Source organism: Vitis vinifera, chromosome 18 (assembly GCF_030704535.1).
Source record: "Vitis vinifera cultivar Pinot Noir 40024 chromosome 18, ASM3070453v1".
NCBI classification, from domain to species: Eukaryota; Viridiplantae; Streptophyta; class Magnoliopsida; order Vitales; family Vitaceae; genus Vitis; species Vitis vinifera.
In genome coordinates this window covers 14,033,013-14,050,260 of record NC_081822.1, presented here as the reverse complement: position 1 = coordinate 14,050,260, position 17,248 = coordinate 14,033,013, and the positions used below count along the sequence as shown (strand labels likewise).

Below are 17,248 nucleotides of genomic sequence, written 5' to 3'. Positions count from 1 at the left end.
TGTTCAAGGGAATCTACAATGGCAAGCAGTGCCACGGGTATGATATTGCAGTAGTGTTGAGCAAAGCTTTGAATGCTGGTGTTGATGGAATTATAAACCAGCGGTTTTTGACGTGGCGCCATCTGTCGTTGCATTGCTGCCAAGTGCCGTTGTCCTAGGAGAACTGCCAGGTGTTCCTCAGACGGTGCCAGCAATGAGTTAAAACATGTTTCCTCTTGGGGCATGCGCTCTTCAAATTCCTAGACAATGGCTTCAATTCTGTCATGTGGAAATGAGACCTTTCAAGCAGGAACCTGATTCATTTAGTGGTTCTGTGGCTTTCTCATCAGCAGTAACGAGCACAATGATGTCAATGGCATGGTTTCTGAGGCTAGTATCATAGGCGGCATCCACAAGGCTATGTTTGATAAAGATATCTCTTCACTTGGAATTGAACCTGATCTTGGGAAGGTTTCGTCACCTGGTTTGAACCAGGCTGTTCAGAGTTTGCTCATTGGTAAGTCATCTTTAATTGGAGGGAGGAACAGAACAAGGAGACTGACCTTATTCATATTATGGATGCCATGATGGACTTGTTCACCATTCCAATAGGAATCTTCATTTGGACTTCAACTCAGGTTTCAGCATGTCAACGTGGAAGCAATAGTGACTCGACAGGTGAGAAACAAAGTGAGAGGAATCTACAGTAGAATGGTTTTGTGGAAGTTAATGGAAATATCCCATTAGCCAAGTATGAGAACAAGGAGAAACCTTGAGATAGAGAAGGAGTTGGGCTCTTGATAAAAGGGATGCTGAAATATCCCAAAGGAACGTTTTGGAGATGGAAAAGAATAATGATGGGGTGTCCAAGTAATGAGACTTGCGAGACATAGTGAAAGCATGGTATCCAGAATGAAAATCTCTCGCCAGAAAGCTCATAGAAACCTTTGAGGAAATTCACTATATCCTTTTGTACCGACTTAGGGAATTTCAGTCCAGAAATCATCCATCCTTGCTTCTATACTCCTTTCATACCCACTTCCATGCTATCCTATTCTCCATACCACCCTCCTCATGCATTGCCATTATTCCTATTACTCTTCACACCCATCCCCATTACCCATTCCATTAATTCCATGCACATACCCATCCAATCCCACTGCTACAACCTCTTCTTTCCCTACATCCTCACACTCCACCATACTTATCACTCATCTATCCAACTCATCTCTCCATTCCGTATACCCGTCACCCACCATTCATCCCTCATAATTTCATTACCATATTCCAATGGTCACCAATTCAGCTCTCCTACCACCCGGTCCACTAAAGATGCCCATATCTTTGAAACCCATCATGCCTATATTTTTCACACCACGTAACCTTCATGAGGAACTCATGGAAGCTTCAGCTACTGGCACTGATGTGGGCCCGATTGTACAGATTGGTGTGGGATTCTATTCAACTTACTTGATGTTTGAGAAGTCTCCTATAGTGGCACCAAATGCTCCTTCGTCACCAGCTCTCAAGAAGCTTTAGGACGGTTTTCGGAGAAACTTTTGCTTCAGATTTTGACAGTTTGTCATCCTCTGTCGGTGCCTCTTCAGCGTGGGATCAGTGGCCTGATTTTGAGAGCATTGGGATCTACTCTCACTCAAACGAATCCTATCACCCTACAGGTTATCATGGGCTTTGCATTAGTTATTGCATGGGGATTTGGGAAGGAAATCTTCTAAAACGCATTGTGGTGAGTTTCCACAAAGCAGATAGAGGGTTCGATTGCATGCATGGCAACGATCATGCATCAGAGTTTCATTGAATGAGAATGTCCCAAGATGTCAATGCCATGGATAGGTGCACAGCAGAATAAAACCGAGCCTTCCCGTCTTCCTCCTACAACTATTGATGCAACTGTCAGGATTTGCTTTCACTGTCAGTAGATGGGCTCAATCTTATGGGCCCTGTTATGCCACGCCACTTATCATGCGTGGTGATGCGTGTAGACCCGTGACCTTGACTGATTTCTGGTCCACAATGGCTCAGAGTATGACTAAGCGTTCAATGACAGGAATGCTAATGGAGTCCAGTAATCACCATACCCATCTACCCGTTAATCCCAATCCATAATATCCATCTCTCGCTCCTTTATTATCCTTCAATACCCACTGTTCGTCCCCCCACCGACTCGATTCCTATGCTACCCAGCGGCTACACCCCCTACGATGCAGTTTCCCGGTGGTTTTGAAAGAGGAAAGCCCATATATGATGATGGTTCAGAAGCTTGTACTCTACGCTTCTATCGAAGAAGGGTTTCGGGCATGAACCTTGAACTAGTTGCCATCTGTTATCGCGTCTTCTCTCCCGAAGTCTTCTGCAAATTCTAAGCCCTCCATGAATCAATTCAACTTACCTTCGGATAGTAATCAGCATGTGAGTCCTCAGTTGGAATAAAGCTTGTGTTGAAGGTGACAGTAAAGATGAGACTCTTAATGAAGACCCGTGTCACACTTGCTTCCTATGTTCGGTGTAAAAACACAGGAAAACAAACTGGGAGATAGCACCCTTGCTGATGCATGTTTACTTGAAAGGGATACTCAGAAAATTGATCAGCCCGCTCTCACAGGAGAGTCATTCTCATTAACGAAACATTCTGGTGAGGGAATTCATTCCGGCTCAATGAGTACGCGAAGTCAAACTGAAGTAGTGGTTACTGCGACTGGAGTATCTGCCTCCTTTGGAAAGGCGACTCCTCATGTGGAAACAAGCACACATGTTGGGCATTATCAGCAGGTGTCTTGATATAAGTCACCGTTTTGGTTCTTATATTTAAGCACCTACAAGCGACGGCCACTTGATCATAGAGTTGAAGACGCATCAATAAGGCGCAGATAAAATCAGAGGGATGAGTTTCAGTATAAGCGGAGATGTAAATCCAATTGAAGATGTGGAACTAAGGAATGCTTATTTCAGTTATCCAACAATGACAGAACAACTACTTACCTGTAATGAGGTAGCATGATGAAGCATGGGTGTAGACTTCCACGTGGTACAGGCAGCTTTAATGTTGATGTTTGAACTCCCGTAGACGGTTGAAGGCTGTTTCAGTGCACAGTTTCCAACTGGAGCCATTGCTCTTGCTTCAGTTACAGCCGTACCCAATTCAGAAGGGTCCTCATTCTCATGTAATGGTATTCCACAAGCTACCACTGTTTCTGGAACCTTATAGCAGTTATGGCTCAGTGATAAGTGCAAATTCCTCCTAAGCGTGATATGAGATATCACAAGCAGTACCTCGAGTCGGGTTCAAAATCTCGGTCGAGACCGGTACGACTCGGCAGAGTCATATCCGCCTCGACCATGGCCGGTACCGGACCGATACCCGAGTTGGAGTAGAAATTGTGGAGAAGATCAGATGAGAGGATCAAAACCCACGAAAATGAAAAATACAGAGTTAGAATCCTGCATCTTGGAGTTGTCGGCGAGGTCGAAGAAGCACGCCTGCTTGTTCGGATCGCCCAAGTTCCTGCCGGAGATGGAACTGAGCAACATCAAGAGCAGAGTCGCTGGACTGCTGTTATCATCGATGTTCAGCAATGCCGCCACCGTCGCCCACCATTCTGGCCCAGCTTGGCCTTGCCGAACCCGTTCGCGGTGTTAGCGGCCTGGCGTCAGGCGTGACGCAGCCCCGCACCTCGTGCCCGCTCGCGCCCCAATCGCCTGCACCACCTGCGACTCACCCAGTCGCGCTAGGAGCTCAGCCATTGACGCCGCCCTCTCAATGAAATGGGTATCTTTGATGACCGAGGGTTATGGGTATCTGTGATGAGGATTTAGGTTTTAAATAATATGTTTTTATTTTTTAATTAGATTATGAGTATTTGGTGGGGATATGGGTATTAAATAATTTGATAAAAATTATAATGATAAATAATAAATAATAAATAATAGGCTTATATCAAATAAATAAGAAATACAAATTAAAATTAATGAATATATTTTATAAGAAAAATTATATTTATTTTTTTAAAGATGAATTATGGTTTTATTTTTTTTAATAATTGAAAATATTTTTTAAAAAATTCAAAATATTTAATTTAAATAATTTTTTATTAAAAAAATTTACTTTTTATTATTTTCATCTTCAATAAAAAATATTTATCATCAAGTGATTAAATTAAAATATTTTTAAAGATTTTTAATATTATTATAAATCATCCCAAAAATATGTTTTTATTATAATTTGAATAATTTTAATATAATAAAAGTTTATTTTATTAATTTTTTACTCTACTTATTTGTATTTAATTTTTTAATAATTTTTATAAATTTTTAAAATTATTTTGAGCTCTTAAATTAGAATTTTTTGCATATCACCCGATACCGATCCGAGATACCGATACCGATGTGCCTCCGGACCTCCCGAGTCAATGACCGATACCGCGACTTTGAACTATGACCTCGACACCATATTCAGCAGTCCATCAGATTCAAAATTGTAGCAGAAGCTCTTCATTGCCTCTAGAAATCCATGGAAATCTTGCTACATATCGCCAGCAGCTCATCATTCAGACTGTCTGCATAGATCCATCGAACTCCCCAGGGATTTAGGACACTAAGTGAGCTGAAGATCAAGCCTACATGGCTGAGATGTTGATGCAAGGGAAGAATGGTCGCTACAGTTTTCCAGCAATATTAGCAACAGATCGAGTTACTCATGTGTTCATGCTTGGGAAAGGGTATTAGGGACATACAGGAAATTACGAGAGATCCTCTTCACAGGCAGAGATGGAATAATATGTAGTCAGTGCTCCAGGTGCCCCAAGTTTACGCTTCTAGTCTGCATGGCTTGCTTAGTCACTCCTATGCCACATGTCACCTCCCATTCCATCAATCTTTTGGCTTAGAAAATAATTTTCTGACTCCTTTCTTGCAAATAACTTTTTAAACATCAATTTTCAAATAATTTCAATATTTTCCATCTTTCATCCTTAGGTATTCTTTAGGTTCCAAAATTGTGTTTTTAATAAAATTTGCTGCCATCTCTCTTCGGCATGCAACTTTCATAACTTCTCTGATTTTAAAACGTTTTAAAATAAGCCAAAAATCAAATTTCGTAATTCTCAGGTGATGGGATTTATGGAATTGATTCGTGCAAAATGAATGGGCTTTGGTGGGGGCTAACATCAAATAAATTTTCTTTAAAATAAAAATGAATTTTGAGTGAAGTGTCATGCGTGCCTTTGATGATTTTGTACTCGATTTAGTGACATGTGAGCTATGTTTATGCTCTTTATTTTGCACTAACCCTCTCTCTTGATAGCGCATAGTGGCTCACTGCTCAAGTATACACTCATTCCCACTCTGGTTAGTTTATATGCATTTTCTGACTCTCATATGTGCATGATTGATTCGAGTATTCATTGATTTCCTCATTGATTGCCATGTCAGCTTCATCTCATTAGTAGAGACCCGACCTTTAGGGACTTAGAGGGGTGCTACGGTCTTTATCGTACCTTCCCAATAAGTAACCTGACCCCCGAACTCGATCCGGTTTTTCGTAGATCACCTTTTCCAAAATAAGGAGTCGCACTTAGGGGTTTCTTTCTTATTTTGTTTATCCTTTTAAAATAAAACAAAAATAAGTGGTGACTCCAAGTCATTTTCAAATAATCAATAAAAATCAATTTTTCAAATAAAAATCGAGCTCGCCATCGAGTGGGAAACGCATGAGCTGAAATGCGGGGTCCACACATAGATAACTTGTAATGTGCTACCACAAGACATGAGAGGTTAGATAACAAACAATAAAATAAGAAGTCCTAGCATGCTTGTTATCTAATTAGCATAGAAAAAAATTATCACAGTATACGAAACCATCAATTATCACTTATATCTTCTATATAATTCCTAAAAAATAAATAGACATGAGTTCATCAAATAGGAAAAGGGGCAACAAAGATGAGTTTTGAAAAATTTCCTTATGTAGGGGTTTCACCAATTCCCCGATTGATATATACAAATCTAGCCTGGAATTATCCCATTTGTTTGAGACCACAAGCTTGTATTAATGTCTTACTCAAAACTATAATTTTATTTGAAATTTAAGAAAGATGTGAACCGATCAAAACATGGTTGCACATTATTTGAGAAAATGAGATTTTGATTCTAAAAACTCTAAATGAATTTTTGAAATGGATTTCTAAAGGGAATGAGATTTTGATTTTAAGAACCCTAAATGAATTTTTGAAATGGATTTTTAAAGGGATCTTTTGAGAATAGTGTTATGTTTTAAAAATAAAAGAAATTAATTTAAAAACAATAAAACATATGAATCAAAATACCAAGCAAAACAAAAGAGAACAAAATCACAAAGTAGAATTTTTGACAATCGAGAAAATTGAAGTGATGAGAATGGAGGCCAATCTTCACTATTTTTCGATGGCCTCTGACAAGTAAATTTTACCAAAGGCTACCAAAGCAATAAACTATTCAAACTTAGATCAAATAAACTAACGAGATACCCACCAAGAATTAATGACGAATATTCAAGAAACACATCCATTAAGAATAACAATCAAGAATTAGCATGAGATCAATTAAACACACAAACACATCTAGATTGATTAAAATGAACCAAACTAAATCAAAGCATGAACAATAATTTTCAAACATAGAATTAACTTTATTAATGAACTAATATTATATAAAATACCTAAATCGAATAGATGTGTGAAACTAAATCAGAGTAAACTAAAGGCATGAATTTTCAAATATAGAATTGATTTTATTAATGACCTAAAATTATACAAACTCCTAAAATAATTAAAATGAATCAATTTAAACGAAATGAAACTAAAACAAAATATGAATTCAGGGAATCTAATTTCGAAATAAACTTACATTATTAAAATGAAATCTAGGCTTAAAAATTTTTTTTTTTAACACTAATAAAGGCAAGTCTAAAATCAAATATTTAACATTTAATATTAATTATTTTAACAAACAAAAATTTTACAAGAGCACCTAAACCTGAAGTTAAACAAAAACACTAACCATAATATATTTTAAAACGAGATCTCTAACCTATAGAATTAATTTTATTGACATATGGATAAATAGACAACACATAAATAAATAATATAATTAATTAAAAAAAACATGAATTAATGGAATCAATTTTCTAAATAAACTTACGTTATAAAGATGAAATCTAAGGTTAAAATGAATTAAACACTAATTAAAGTCAATCTAAACTTAAATTTTTAACACACATGATCAATTATTTTAACAAACTAAAATTTTACCTTAACCACAAATTAAATTATAAAACTACTTGAGACTAAATTTCTAACCTATAAAATTAAACTCATAATCAAATGGATAAGTTGATGACACAGACAAATAAATATGAATAAAATAAAATATAAATGAACCGAAATACAAACTCAAGGAATTAAATAATTTTTTTTTAATAAACCTACGTTAGTAAAATAAATTTGAGCTTAACAAACATTTTTATCACTAATTAAGGCAAGTTTAAAATATAATACTTAACACATAAAAATAAATTATTTCAACAAACTATAATTTTAACTAAACCTAAAGCCAATTCAAACCATCTTTAATAGATTTTTTTATTTTTATTTTAAACTGAATTTTTAACCCATAGGTTCAATCTCATTAATAATTAAATAAGTAAATAAGTTACAAAGCATTAGATTAGTAGCAAATAAATAAATAAACAACTAATAATTAAATGAATCACAACTAAACTAAATAAAGATCAAACTATATTATTTTTTTTATTCTTCAAAAGTAAAATTACATGAATTTGTATTTTATGAATTTAATATAATATACCAAACTAAACCTAAACACAATTTTCATTCTGCCATATTAAAACAAAAAATGCATGCTGGAGTTAGTAAATAAAGTCAAACCACACAATATAATAATAATTCCACTAAAAAACCAATCAAACCTTCATTGTAACATGAAAACCATATATATAAAAGTTAAATGCTGCCATATTTAAAGAGATTCACACTAGAGCTAGTAATGTTAGTCAAACAACACACTATAATAATAATTCCACAAAAAAAAAAAAAAAATCGATCAAACTAATTAAAATTCTAAAAAAAATCAACTAAAACAGGATCAATCAAAACTAGAGTATATATTAGTTATTTATTTATTAAAACACGAATATATCAACACGAAACGAAATAAATTAACCAACTTAAATTCTAAAACTAAAAGGATGAATCATGAATTAAAATTAACAACCTTTGGATATGAAAAGAGTGGCATGGAATCAATTGAAATAATAAACTAAAATTTTAATAACATCTAAACTAAAAGATAAATTAAAACTAAATTAAATGAAATTATGAATTTCCTAATTGAGAAAAAAAATAAAAAAAATAGATAATGCTAATCAAAATTCTAAATTTTAAACCATCATCATGAATTTCCCAAACTCTTAAAAAATCCTAACCTTTCAATTATCAACAAAAATTGCCCAAACCAATATTTAAAAATCTAATTTGTCAAACTAAGAATAATAAATTGTAACTACGTTAAACAAAAATCATAATCTTCAAGCTAGAATAATGAATCAATAAAAATTTATTTATTTAGATAAGAAAAATTAATTAAATAAATAAATAAATAAATAATGTCTAGATTAAACATGAATTTATAATAAAATAAACTTTGAAAATGCATAGGTCAAATAGGAATAATTTAAAGCTAAATTTAGCAAATTGACATCATGAATGTAATGCTATTGGAAATAATTAAACCTAAACAATAGATAAAATCCTAAACAAAGTATGAATCGAATTGAATGTTTCATGGAGCAAAATTGAAATGGGATGAATTAGTTCACCTTTTTCAAAACGTGAAGGTCATTTTCCACTAGTAGGATTTTTTTAATAAAAAAAAAACAATTCCAATGATGCATAGTGTAGTGATACCCTTGCACAACAAATTCTCTAAATGCCTTTTCAAAACGTGGAGGCTACTTTCCACTAGTAGGGTTTTTTAATAAAAAATAAAATTCCAAGTGTGGTGGATACCTATGTACTGCAAATCCTCAAAGTGCTGCGTGTTAGTGGAGATGAATTTCCTTTGAAAATCTGGTGCAGCTGTGGTGTTTAGGTGGCGGGATTAACAAGCTGGTGCGGATCTCCAATGGTCATAAGATGTTGCCGGAGATGCTTGGGTACGGCGCAAAGTGTTGCGGCAGCACGGGCAATGGAGGATCACGCTTCGGAATCGATCTGTACCTATCAGGACGGAAGAATCTCTCCTTAAAATTCTGGTGCGACTATGGTGTCTCCGATGAGAGGGACTGGACCCAAAATTGTCTCCGGAAATCAGCTTTCTTTCCTTCCTTCACCGGTACGGCTGTTCCGGAAATTCCCTCAAGGGTGCGGCTTTACCTTGCACCTCCAATGGTGCGGCTGTACTGGAAAAATCTCTCCAGCATGCGGCTGTACTGGAAAAATCTCTCCAGGATGCGGCTGTTCCAGATCACCTTCCTCTTTCCCTCTGATGCGTCCTGAAAATCTCAAAATGGTGCGGCTGGTCCAACTTTGAGAGCTCCAGATTTCTGCGTGAAGTTTTTTTTTGTTAGACGACAGTGGGCTGAGCGTAATGCCAAAATCAAATCAGTAGCAGTCCCGTGCTCCTTTAAAAAAATCCTTAATTAGCAGTCGACCGATGACCCTCTGAAAATAAGAAAATCCTTCTCTCTCACGCTGTCCAACTCTTCTTTTCTTTCTTTCTTTCTTTTTTTTTTTTGCAGAACGGAAGCCTCCCTCTTTATTTTCCTGCACTTTCATTCCTTTTATCGCCCACTCTCCCATAATCGTCTTCTCCATTACGTTCAAAATTTTCTTTTTCATTCTGAATACAACCCTCCCCGTTGTCCACATACATGCTACACTTTCCATTTTCCATGCCAAACCGCTTTGGTAAGCTTCCTTCAATCCCACATTCAACTCCTTTCTCCGCAGTCCTGGAAGGAACAACAGCAAAGGTTTTCTTTCGCTGATCAAAATGAGCTTTCAACCTTCCCGTATTCATTCTCAATCTGCAGCATGATGATTGGACCACCTTGCCAAAAGAAAAGTCTTTCCTCCCTCTGAAATAGAAAGTAAATGGTAAAATAAAAAAAAAAATAAATAAATAAAATAAAACAAAAAATCATGTAGTTGAAAATTTCAAATTTAAGATTAAAATTATGCAATTAAAACTAAGATATCAAATACATTAAGTGAATTAAAATACGAAGCTTAAGCAATTTCCTACAATTAAAGTAAAGTAAATATATGAATATATATGAGATAACAATTCATGCAATAAAAAAACAAAAATCTCGATTCTCATGCAATTGTCCGAAAAAGTGAATAAGTAAATGAATAAAACTAATAAATGAATAAATAAATAAATAAGTAAAATAAGAAAATAAAGCACATGCTAACCATACCTAAATGAGCCTAGAAAAAGTCAAAGTGTGCCTAAATGAACCCAAATGTACCTAAGTGGGCCTAAAGTGGTGCCTAAGTGGGTCTAGGGTGGTGTCTAATGGGCCTAAGTGTATCTAAGGGAAATTAAGGTGCCTAAGTGGGCCTAAGGTGGTGCTCAAGTGTATCTAAGTGAACTTAAAGTGTTTAAGTGGGTCTAAGTGAACTTAAAGTGCCTTAATGGGCCTAAGTTTAAATCAGGGCTGCCAAAAGTTACAATACGGTTAAATGAATCCCTCAACCGAAGTCTCCGAGATGACTTAGAAAAGATAGGCTACGCGAGTATTAATGAGTCATCAGGGAATTGCTGTAAAGGACATGTGTTAGGAGGACAAAATGGAGGGTCTATAGGGGTCAACACCATTTTTGCAGTGAAGATTATCGACTTACAACAAGGTGAAGCTTCTGAGAATTTCAATGCAGAGTGTGAAGTGTTGAGGAACATTCGGCATCGAAACCTTGTGAAGGTTATCACTTCATGCTCAAGCATTGACAAAAGGAGGGTTGAATTCAAGGCCTTGGTTATGGAGTTCATGTCCAGCGGTAACCTGGAGAAATGGCTGTATCCAGAAGATACCGATTCTGGGTTAACTTCGACTCTGATCCAGAGACTAAATATTGCAATAGATGTAGCTTCAGCTTAGGATTATCTGCACCATGACTGATCCACCTGTTGTCCATTGTGATTTGAAACCTGCAAATGTACTTTTAGATGATAAAATGGGAGCCCATGTGGGAGATTTTGGACTGGCAAGGTTCCTTTGGAAGAATCCATCAGAGGATGAAAGCAGCACAATTGGACTAAAGGGCTCGATTGGTTACATTGCTCCAGGCACCACACACAACTTAAACTGTCCAAATCATTGTTTTCCCTTTATGATTAGTAGTACAATTTTTTGAGTGTGGGTCTTCATTACTCTAATGTGCTGTTATTTTGTTGTAGAGTGTGGTTTAGGTAGAAGGATTTCAACAAGTAGGGATGTCTACAGCTTTGGAATTTTGCTGCTTGAGATATTCACAGCAAAGAAACCCACAGATGAAATGTTTCAGGAAGGTTTAGATCAGCATAAGTTGGCATCCGCTCTGCTCATAAATCAATTTTTAGATATGGCTGACAAACGGCTTTTTAACAATGATGCTTGTACAGACTATAGCACCTTCACTAGTTCTTCTGGTGACTTTAACAGCATCATTAATAGCAGCAATACTTCGTCCCATTCGCAAATCAAAACTGAAGAGTGTACTACTGCCATAATACATGTTGGTTTGTCGTGTGCTGCTCATTCAACTACAGATCGTTTAATCATGAGAGAAGCATTGACAAAGTTGCATGATATTAAAGCTTTTCTACTGGATTTGTGAGCTATATTTTTTCATGATAGTGCAGGATTTTTATGTTCAACTTTATGTCCTATTAATTAAAGCTGCAAGTTCCTAATCTGCAGACTGAAAATATGGATGTTTCTATGGCTGATGTTTCTTGATACATTTTATCTGAACTGTTTGGAAATGTGTTAACAGCAAAACAAAAGCATCTTGGTCTATCTGCAAATGTAAAATTCTTAAATAAAAAAAAACATCAACCATGGGATTCACACAAAAGCAATATGGGAGTTCTTCACAACTTTCAATTAATAGGTTATTACCCAAGCATTTTATTCAGACAGTTGGTTTGAGCAATAGACTACAAACATACAACAGTTCTAAGCCACACTGTTATTTGTATAAACATAACATTCCAAAAGATAATCAACAGAAAATGTTTGACACAAACAAGAAAAGGAAAAGGGCCAGACAAATAAATGCAAAGAAGAAAAGAAATATAGATAAACAGAGTCAGATAATGCCAATGACATCCACCAATGTAGCAAACCACAACTTCAAAACCAAGAGGAAATTATTCATCAAAATTTCAATAGAGGAAGAAACATACCACCCCCTTACTGTAATATTTTGAAGAAATCATTTCCATAGGATCTTTCTCAGGCATTAAGTAAAGCATAAAGATTCAGCCTTTACCTCATCCAGTAACCAGGAAAACACCTCTTTCCTCATTCTTATGACTTATCCATTGGACACTCATTTGACTAGTCATTAGCCATATTCAATCAATGCATGGAAAGCCCTTGAATTGTCCTGAAAAGTACATGTGCATGGGGTTAAATACATAACTAATCGAACAAATTCCAAATGGAATGTTATTTTTTATTTGCGTAAAGTTCATATATCAAAGCAAAGCATCTGTTACCACGAATTAGAAGGCAATAGGGATTTAAAGCAAGCTGTTTTTGACAAGGATGAGATAGCTAATATTGGTATAAACTGAGAATTTACAACGAGAGATGGGGAATTGTAATTATAACCAGCAAATGGAGGATTAGGGAAATGTGATTCTCCATCTGCTGAACTTTTTCAAGGCTCAAGTAAAATGAGTAAGAAGGTCTTTCTGCAATATGACATCCGATTAATTAGCTCCATCAGGGTTTTAACTAGGGCTTCAACTTGGATTGGTCAAGCCCTACATAAGCAGCATCCAGTTGAGAAAAAAGGAGAGCTCAGACTGAGGAATTGCCAGTTTTCTCCTCTACTACTGAAACTTAGCCCAAAAATGGCTTCCATGCAGGTGGGTTTTTTTTTTTTTTTTCCTCATATTTGTCACTCTCCCAATCATCTCCTTCTTGCTGCCAATTAGAAGCAAAAACCCTAAACCCCTAAACGTAATGTGAGAAAGAGTTCCAACCACGTCGTTTTATGATATCCCTCTGTCCCTCTCCTTCAGAACCCCAAAATCACACCTACCCTTGAGAAAGCGCCACAAAACCCAGCAATTACCAACAAAATCACTATGTTTGAAAAGGCCAAGCAGCAGAATTAAATGGGTCTCTCAATATTTGTCTTAATCCTTCACTTTCTTTTGTAATACAGGTATCATGGATAATAGAGTTGACTGAACCTGCTCTCTTTTAGTTGGGCTGCTGGTTGCAGAAAAGAAACAAAATTTTCTTTTTCTCCATCACGTCATTGCACCTTTAATGCCGCCTCTCTGTGACATCCCTACTTGCAGTTTTAATCATGATCATGTCAAAAGCTCTACACCTCTTGTTCTCACAATTGAGAAATTGACCCAAGAGAATTGCACCAGCTGATCCCCAACTGATCCTACAAGGAAGAAACGAGGGTTATAAAATCCACCTTTAAAATACTTTTGCAATAACCCATTTTAAATTAGGTTCCGTCATTTTATTTGATTTTATTTTGGTTATTTTAGGTGTTTCTGAATAAGCAAAGTTTGGTAATTACTAAGATTTTATTTGATTTTATTTTGTAATTTATACTTTTATTTTTGTTGAGCCAATGACTCTTTGGTAAAAAGAGACTGGTTCCTTTTGGGTAGGGATTATGAGAAGATTATTTAATTAAAGTGATGACGGATGGGATTAGAACACAAAAAGTTCATCCATTGGAATATTCCGTAAAGCAATTGAAGGAGACCTCAAATCAACAATCGTTAGAACTGAAGGAGTTGGCCCGAATGATGATAGCGATGAACCTCAACATTGATCATCTAACAGAAAAATCGTTGGTTTCAATGGTTTCCATGGGGGTTTGTGGTTTAATTGCAATCAAGCCAAGAACGGGTTTCGCTTTTGGCATGAATCATACGCAAACCAAAATTTTTAAATTAAATTTTCTAGCTTTTGAGGGGGAAATCTTATGGGTTGGGCGTACAAGCGTGAGAGGTTTTTTAAGTATAACGAAATGTTGGAACAAGAGAAGGTTGAGATTGCCTCTATTCATTTGAAGGGCAAGACTCTACAATGGTTCAAGGGTTATGAAGCCTTTGTTAAGGAATTAAATTGGAAGACATTTGTTGCAAATATAATTATGCAACTTGGACCTGGAACGTATGACAATATGATGGGCTAGATTACTAAATTGAGGCAAACCTCATTGGTGTGAATTTATTAAGAGTAGTTTGAAGTGTTAATGGTAAGGACTAAAGGCTTAATAGAGGAATATGTTTCATAAGTGGTTTGAGAAATGCAATCAAGAATCAAATCGTGATGTTTTAACATACTACTCTTATTCAAGCTATAGGGTTGGCTTTACTACAAGAGAATACATGAAGGTGATGACTAAGGAAGTCGAGTCCTCATCATGAATTGCTGCTAGCCTGTTACAGCGCACACAAGAAGTTGAAAGAGGAACCCTTGGACAAATTCCCCTAAACAAGAAAATATCTCAAGCTGAGATGTAGGACAAGAGGGAAAAAAAACTTTGTTACTATTGTGACGAAAAATATGAACCGGGGCATAAGTATAAATGGAGACAAATTTATTTTTTAGAAGGAGAGGAGGATGGTGAAATGATTAGTGAAAATGATGAGCCCGAAGGATAGAAGAAGAAGCCTCTATTGTCAATCCAGGCTATTACAGGAGTCACCTCTCATCAAACTATGCGAATTAGAGGTAATGTCAAGAAAAAAGTTGTCGTCATTTTGATTTTGACTCTGGAAGTACCCACAATTTTCTTGATGTCACTGTGGCTAAGCACACGGGTTATGTATAGTACAAAAGACAAGTCTCGAATGGTAGCAGTGGTGAATAGAACTAAGATTGTTAGTACAACTACTTGTAAAAAATTAGCTTGGAGTATGCAAGATAAGGAATTTAAAGCATATATGAGGTTGATTCCTTAAGGGGTATGTGATATGGTGTCAAGGTTTGAAAAATCAGGATATTTCACCGAAATATCGATGAAGTATCAAATATCGAAGGTGCTTGAAACGAAATTGGCCATCAATTATTGATTGGGCAAAAAATCGCCAAAAAATCAAAAGAATCAGCGAAATATGGCCAATATTTCAATATTGGTTACATTTTTTGATGAAAAAATCGAAAGTGGTTGCATGCACATATGGGCAAGGATAACACACAAAAAAATCATCGCCAAAAATTCAATGATTTCTTAAAAAAATCACCGATTTTTGGCAACTTTTTTAAAAAACGCCTATTTTTTATTTTATAATATTTATCATTTTTTTGTTTTTTAATTATTCATTTCTAATTTATCTTTTATTTTAAATTTATATTACCCTTTAATTATATATTATCATTTTATGTTTAATTACTTTTCATATTTATCTCATTAATCCTATTTTAAAAAATCATTATCACTTCAATTTTAATTTTTTTTTATATTTATCCTTTTAATTTTATTTAATTTTAAATGCTTTTATTTTAAAATATTAAAAATATAATTTTATTCAAAAATTACTTAAACATAAAAGTAATTAATGAAGTTCTAATATTTTATGAGTTAAAATTAATTTGATAAGATAAATTATTAATATAATTTTAATTATTTAAATAAATTAATGTTAATAAAAAAAGTTGTCACCACAAATTTGTAATAAAATTTTAGAAACGAAATCTCAAATAAATTATTTTATATAAATTGATTTAATTTTTTATTTAAAATGTAATAAAGCATGTCTTAATAAAAGTAGTTTTAATTTTTAAAATAAATGAATATAAATATATTAAAGGAATTTAAGCAAATTTTTTTTTATAAAAAAATTTGATAAATATTATCTTTAATTATATTTATATCAATTACACTTACAAATAACTTTAACATATCTATTTTTACTTATTTTATCATTTTTTTTTTAAGTTTTCTTAGCATTTTCATGAATTTTGAACCATTTCTATTCGATTCAATATTTTTGTCAAAATATCCACCGATATGTCCGTGTTTATCGGTATTTCAAACCTTGTATGGTGTTAGGGATACAATGGCTAGCTTAGTTAGGGCCAATCTTGTGGGATTTTGAAAATTTTATGGATGGAGTTTAGGTGGGATGGGAGGAGAATGGTGTTACGCGGAACTATAGTGGGTCCCTTGAAGATAGTTTCAGCTACTCACATGGAAAAGGATCTTAAACATACACTAACAATTGCTGCTACCCATATTTTCTCGATGTAATTAGAGTCAGTTACTTATGAGTCACCCAAGGAGGTCGTAGTAGAGGAGATGCCAGAAAAGTTGCAAGAGCTACTAAAAAAATATGAAGGTATATTCCTTGAACCTAAGGGCTTGCCCACATCAAGAGCTCAAGATCACACATTTCATTGCTGCCTAGAAGTGTTTCCCCAAACATTATACCATATCAGTATCCTTATGTGCACTAATGAGAGATCGAAAAGTTGGTTAATGAGTTGTTTGTAGCCGGAAGCATCCAAAAGAGTGTTAGTCCTTTTTCTTTGTCGGTTTTACTTGTGAGGAAAAAAGACATGAGTTGGTGAATGCGTGTGGATTATCGGGCACTGAACAAGATCACAATCAAGGACAAGTTTCTCATCCTAGGGATCGACGAGATGTTCGATGAATTACATGGGGCTAAGTTCTTTTCAAAGTTGGATTTAAGATTAAGTTACCACCAGATTTGAGTACACCCTGATGATATCCATAAAAAGACTTTTTGAACTCACAAAGGACACTATGAGTTTTTGGTCACGCCCTTTTAGGGATGGCAACGGGGCGGGTTCGGGACGGGTCGCCCCCATCCCAACCCCGCCCCGTTTATTTAAAATAATTCCCATCCCCGTCCCATTTAAAAATTTAAACGGGGCGGGGCGGGCGGGACGGGTATGATAAATTCCCATACCCGCCCCGCTTAACTTTCCTCTTTGATTTTCTAAATATATACATAAACTCACTCTCCATTCTTTGAA

At 35.2% G+C, this 17,248-nt stretch overlaps 1 pseudogene; it reads left to right on the top strand.

Annotated features, from left to right (window-relative positions):
* The first annotated feature begins 4,617 nt into the window (after positions 1 to 4,617).
* Positions 4,618 to 11,873, top strand: LOC100266781 (probable LRR receptor-like serine/threonine-protein kinase At3g47570; annotated as a pseudogene).
* Positions 11,874 to 17,248: the final 5,375 nt, after the last annotated feature.